Genomic DNA, 7340 nt, shown 5'->3' with positions numbered 1-7340 from the left:
TTTGGTTTTGGTTTGTTTTCGTTTTTTTGGTTTCGTTTCAGTTTGAGTTCAGTTTATTCAGTCTTTGGTTTCAGTTTATTCAACTTTTGGTGTAGATTTGTTTTTGGTTTTTTAGTTTCACTTCTGGCGTTTATTCAGCTTTTGGTTTCGGTTCATTTTCGGTTTCTTATTTTCGTCTCAGTTTGAGTTCAGTTTATTCTAGTTTCAGTTTCGGTATTAAACTGAACATCAAACAATATGGATTTGCTTTTGGTTTTTTAGTTTTTAGTTTCATTTCTGGCGTTTATTCAGCTTTTGGCTTCGGTTCATTTTTGGTTTTTTATTTTCGTTTCAGTTTGAGTTCAGTTTATTCTAGTTTCAGTTTCGGTATTATTTTGGTTCGGTATTAAACTGAACACCAAAAAATATGGTTTTGTGATCCTAAATAAAATGCAGATAAACTACAAGCAATAGAGGTACGGGCCTATTTGTGAAACTGCTGTGAAAGGCTTATGGGCCTATTTGTAAAAAATGCAATTAATAATATACTGCCTATAATTTTTTGTTATTCGTTGATTCAGTTTGGTTTCGTTTGAGTTTGAGTTTGAGTTTGGTTTTGTTTTATTGCCATAACACAACCAACAACAAAACGATCTGAATAAGAATAAATTCAATTGGCAAACACAAACAATTGGTTATTAAAAAAAACAGTGGGCAGAATTTTTTTTTGCCACAAAAGATGATAATTGAACCACATAACAAAAACAAAACGATCCGAACGAATCGAAGAAAACTAAGAAAAGAAATTACCTTTCGACAAACGAACATGAATGAAGAACATTAAGAAGCATGCGAATCCGAAGAATAAATCAAAACAATCAGACCTAAAACCGTAGACTAAAGCGTGTTAGGAAGCAGGTTAAGCAACACATAAGCCACAAGTACATGTACATCTTACCTAGAGACATTAGAATCAACATTACCTTGCGAAAAGGGAGCCAGGGTGGGTCAAAGATGAAGTTGAACATCGCCTATAATTAAGGAACAATTGTAACAGCCACAATTGAAGAAACAAATGCTGTTACGAGGATAATTGAAGACGAATAAAGAAGATTTGTGGGATCGATTTAGGGTTCACTGGTTAGGGAAGAGGTGGGTTTTGAGGAACACGATGAACGATTGCATCAGTTTTGGATTAAATTGGGAGGATCGTAACAGCCAAATTCAATTGCGTCTGTTGGGATGCTGCAGCGACCGCTAATTGAACGTATTGCCAGAGACTTAATGACTGCATTGAATATAGCAAGCGGCGATTGTGAGTCCATGGTGGGATGGTTGCCGATGAACCTGCCGGACGGTTTAAAGAGCATTCGTGTGTTAAGGAGAGAGAATTAGGGAGATGAAAGGGTGTCTATCTGTAATATAGATATAGATATAGATATAGATAAGCAGGGTACTTGTAAATGAATGAAGTTGTAATTTATAATAAGAGTTATATGCTGGTGCAAGATAAATTTAGAAAATTTGATGTTCTTAATTATCAAAAACATGGTGTAAATTATTTGATGCATCTTCAAGAAGTTATGTATCATTTTTGTTTCTCTTCTTGAGTTAAATAGAATATGATCAATTTGAATGGTGATTTAGATTTTGTACTTACATATACATATTGCTTCTATTTTTTTTGTTTATTATACTCTTGACAATTAATAAGCATCCAATATGAGCTATGCCATTTTTCATTGACATTTATATTGAGCATAAATATGTTAAAATGATGCATGCATATTTTTATTTTCACGCATACATAATCTTGTTAACAAAGTTTTTATTTGTACTTTGCTCATTATTTATTATCTTTTCCCATAATTAACGAATACAAGAATTTTACCCTATAGTAAGGACATCTGTAGTGAGGACCGAAGTCGTCGCTATTAGTTAACTTGTAGCAACAACATGTCCTCACTGTAGAGGTTTGGTAACAATTTGTTTGTCAAGCTCTACAGTGAGGACATGTTGTCGCTATAGGTAAACTAATTTAATTTTCATTTTCTTTAAAACAGTGATTTTTAAATAAGAAACTTGAAAAAAGAATATTCACTTATAGTGAGGACACGTTGTCGCTATAGATAAGTTATTTTTTATTTTGATTTTCATAAAAATAATGATGTATAAATAAAAGAAACTTAAAAAAGACGATTCACGTGTAGTGAGGACACATTGTCACTATAGGTTAATTAATTTTTATTTTTATTTTCATCACAATAGTGATTTATAAATAAAAAAACTTAAAGGGACGATTAACTTATTGTGAGGACACATTGTCGCTGTAGGTAAGCTAATTTTTATTTTGATTTACATTAAAATACTTATCTTATAAATTAAAAAACTTAAAGAGGACGATCACTTATAGTGAGGACATGTTGTCACTATAGGTATACTAATTTTCATTTTAACTCTCTTTAAAAAACTTATTTATAAAAAGTAAAAATTCACTTATAGCGAGGACGTGTTGTCGCTTTAGATTGCACTTAATCTTTTATTGTATTATAAACATGGATTTATAATAAATGAAAAAAACTTACAAAGAGAGGAGTCATTATAAGTTAAATTACCTTTTTTGGGTCCTTAATTGTAATATAAATACGGATTTATAGCCCATGTTCATACTAACCTTGAGTTAGGGGTTGACTTGTTTTAAAATGGATTTTAAAATGTGTTTGTGACTTTCCGCCCAAGTCAGAAGATCAAGAAAGGCATGGACTAGTTTCGCCGTCCGAACAATAGTGGAAAAGGTTTTGAACGATGAACTGGGTCGCACAAAAACAAATGAAAATTGTCAATGTCGGATATGGGATAACCGATGGCAGCCAATTGATCACATATACCTTTAAACTTTGGTAATTTGACGAAGACTATAGCATGTGCTTAATGGAAGCATGACTATATGTGGATTCGAGGGCTGATCATATTTGTTGACAGTGGTCAACCCCAAGACTTCAACTAGAACCTACTATGCTAATAACAAGTAGGGGCGCAAACGTGCCAAGCTAAAGATTGACCCGTGAAAAAGCTCGTTCAAGCTAGGCTAAAACAAGCTCGAGTCTAAAAGTAAGCTGGTTTATAAAAGAAACCCGAATCCGAGCTTCACTTATTGAGCTTGAGGGAGCCTGGCAGGGGTGTTGTTCGGGTTCGTTTTTCGGATTTCGGTTTCTTCGGGTCGGGTTCTTTGGGTTTCAAAGTTTTAAATCTTGACTCAAATCCTAACCCAAATCTCTCATGGCTTTTCGTGTAATGGTAATTCGGGTTTGGGTTTTTTCGGGTTGAGTTAATCAAGTTTCGAGTATCCTAGAGAAAAAAACACAAAAAAAAAAAATTAAATTAAAAACTACAATGCTAAATTAAAATAACATAGTATTCTTCTCTTATAACACAAATAATCAAATAATAAACCAACATAACTTGAAAAAATAATTCAAAAGAATAATAAAACTATCTCGAACCATAATCGTATTCAATCGGGCGTGATTTAGTTGTTCGATTACGGTCGTTGTTAGTAATAAACGGAATATATAAATTGATAATAAACAATCAATTCATATTAGTTAGAATGACAACAATCGATGAGAGCCATATTCTGATAACTTTAGCGGCTAAGACCTAGCCTATCATACCTAAAAATATATTTAATTTCAAAACTAAAAATTTATTCGGGTTGACCCGAAACTTATAAATCAAACCCGAGAACCAACCCAAATTACTTCGGTTCGGGTTCGGGTTCTTGGGTCGGGTTAGTTTGAGTTTAGGTACATGTTTTTTCAGGTTGCGTTTTGGATAAAAGTGACAGCCCTCGAGCCAGCCATTAATATAATTTTTATATGATATATTTGTATATATTTAATAATTAAAAGTTAATATATATAATTTTATGAAAAAATAATTGAATAATATATATTATGCTAAATATCAATCAATCAATCAATCATGCCCAGTAAAATCCCATCGACAGCATAGGCATGTGTATGTTTGACCCATATTTATTTAAATAAAAGTCATACATAAATTTAAAATTCAAGTTAAAATAATTTTTTGCCTCTGTTGAAAAGTTTGGGTCAACTTCATGCATATCTAAGGCTGAAAAAATTTCGTCTATCACACATTCAACCCCCGTAACATTTAACATTGGGTTTAAAACGGCGGCACAAGTAAAAACCGGTGGCAATTCAAGAAAGTATTTTTTTAATTTAAACTTCATTGGTAATATGATGTTTGAAAACATTGGACTTTTATTTTCAAATTCTTTAAGATTGTTAACCATTAAAAATAACTCCGAAAGAACCAAGGGACTTGTCGGATAATACGTTCCCGATAGTTTCGTAGTTGATGTTTTAAAAACTTCAAGAAAAGTCGATAAGTCATTGATAATTTCCCATTTCTCATTTGAAAAGGGGATTGCCAAATCATTCTCGGCAAGACTAGAATGAAACATTTGTAAAATTTCTCTTTATTCCAAAGCACTTTGAAACATTATGTAAGTGGAATTCCATCGATGAGGTACATCCCAATTAGCTCCCAAAGCTTTTCTTCCCGTATCTTTACAAAATTTTCTATATTCCATTTGTCTTTTTTTACTTTTCTTAAAAACTTCATGTATCATTAGTCTAAAATCGTTTATAACCGATGTAACCTCATCCGAAGCAAGTCCGTCTTACACGATTAAATAATTCAAAAGAATAATAAAACTATCTCGAACCATAATCGTATTCAATCGGGCGTGATTTGGTTGTTCGATTACGGTTGTTGTTAGTAATAAACGGAATATATAAATTGATAATAAACAATCAATTCATATTAGTTAGAATGACAACAATCGATGAGAGCCATATTCTGATAACTTTAGCGGCTAAGACCTAGCCTATCATACCTAAAAATATATTTAATTTCAAAACTAAAAATTTATTCGGGTTGACCCGAAACTTATAAATCAAACCCGAGAACCAACCCAAATTACTTCGGTTCGGGTTCGGGTTAGTCTTTTCTCGGGTTCGGGTTCTTGGGGTCGGGTTAGTTTGAGTTTAGGTACATGTTTTTTCGGGTTGCGTTTTGGATAAAAGTGACAGCCCTCGAGCCAGCCATTAATATAATTTTTATATGATATATTTGTATATATTTAATAATTAAAAGTTAATATATATAATTTTATGAAAAAATAATTGAATAATATATATTATGCTAAATATCAATCAATCAATCAATCATGCCCAGTAAAATCCCACCGACAGCAAAGCTATAAGTAGGGTCTGGGGAGGGTGGGATGTAGGCACACCGTACCTCTATCCAAAGGAATAAAGAGGTGGCTTCCAGAGAGACCCTCGGCTCTAAGTACATGTGTATGAAGCAAAATAAAGGAAATCAAAGTTTAACAGTTATATAAAAACTACTACTAATTATAATAATATTAATAATAAGATCACAGTTTAACAGCTATATAAAAGCTAATAATAATTATAATAATAATAATAATATATGTAAGGGGAATACCATTATGTTATGTGACCTAAATAAGTTAAGTATTAAGCCCTAAGGTATTCAATTCTCTCTAAAAATCCTTAACTTTAATTCTACTTCTCCACGAATTCCTATCCTCAACCATGTCCTCGGAGAGGTTTAGGTCTATCAAATCATGCCTAATCCTCCCATCCCAAGTCAATTTCGGTCGTCCTCTACCCCTCCTCCCCTCTTTAGTAGTGTTTTCTACGGATCTAACAGGATTCGTCGTCTGTCTTCTCTTTACATGTCCAAACCATCTCAATCTCCACTCTCTTATCTTGTTTGCTATGTTCGCCACCCCTAATCTCTCGCGAAACACAACGTTTCTTATTCGGTCTAGCCTTGTGTGCCCACACATCCAACGTAGCATTCTCATTTCTGCTACCTCCATCTTCCGCACTTGTGCCTTCTTGATGGCCCAACAATCTGTTCCATATAGCATTGCAGGTCTAACTGCCACCCTATAGAATTTTCCCTTTAGTTTAGTCGGGAAACTCTTGTCGCACAATATACCTGTGGCTGCTTTCCATCTACACCATCCTACCTGAACTCGGTGGGTCACATTACTGTCTAATTCCCCATCGCTCTGTACAAATGATCCTAAATACTTGAACTTCGTTACCTGCGGGACAACCTGCCCTTCAATTGTGATCTGTGCGTCTTCATTGTCGTTTATCCCACCAAAATCACAGTGTAGGTACTCCGTCTTATTAGATCGGCTAATCTTTAAACCTTTTGTCTCTAAGGTTGTTCGCCACTCCTCAAGCCTCATGTTTAGATTTTGTTTTTTCTCAGCAAGTAACACAATATCGTCTGCGAACATCATGCGCCACGGGAGAGTCCCCTGAATCGACTTTGACAACTCATCCAAGACTACTGCAAAAAGAAACGGGCTCAACGCTGACCCCTGGTGAAGACCTACCTCTACAGGAAAGAAATCAGTATCCCCCACTGGCGCACGGACACTTGTTTCACTCCTGGTATACATATCCATAATTATCTCTATGTATTTCCTGGGCACTCTTCTACCCTCCAAGCACTCCCAGAGCACCTGTCGTGGCACACTGTCGTAGGCCTTTTCTAGGTCAATAAACACCATATGTAGATCACGCTTCTTCTCCCTATACTTTTCCATTAATCTTCTTATAAGGTGTATTGCCTCTGTGGTGGAACACCTAAGGTGTATTGCCTCTGGGTGTTTACATCAACTATGTGAAAATGGAAAGTTCTTTTCCTTTTTTTTTTCTTTTTAAGGGTATTATTGTAAAAGAGTGGCCCGCTCAGGGTTCATTAGCAGGAGATGTTGCATGTCTTGGGGAAGGACATTGAAGACCGCCTGCAAATCTCCTTTAAGTTTATCGTAGGTTGCTTTGGATTGATCAACTGAGTTTTTATCTTGCTGCATGAAAAGAACATCATAAGATAAAAATTAGAAACAAGCATGGGTTTTTATGTTGAATTATTAAGTCAAGTATATGGACTTCCAACATGTTAAAAGCCGTTGAAATCTGGTCCACGGAGATACACAAAGCCACTTTCACTAACATTTAAGATTACAAGAATAGATGAAAGCGGTAATAATGGTAAAATATCATAATCTACAACTTAATTATCAACCTAATATTGCAACATTTATGTCTACAAACATGAAATTATATTATCATTAACTGCAATGCAATCATTTATCTGTAGCATGTCACAGAGTACTAGTGAACTAGGCAACCAAATTGGAAGTTATTCTGTTATGTCTAATTCTTAACACAGGAAACAATTATGCAGCTGACAGTAGGCTACAACTCTATGATTCATAT

The sequence above is a fragment of the Bidens hawaiensis genome, unplaced genomic scaffold (genome assembly GCF_021521415.1).
Source record: "Bidens hawaiensis isolate Kalapana, Puna unplaced genomic scaffold, B.hawaiensis_p1.1 tig00006990_1, whole genome shotgun sequence".
Lineage (NCBI taxonomy): Eukaryota > Viridiplantae > Streptophyta > Magnoliopsida > Asterales > Asteraceae > Bidens > Bidens hawaiensis.
The sequence above is the reverse complement of the archived record's forward strand: the minus strand, read 5'-3'. Positions refer to the sequence as shown.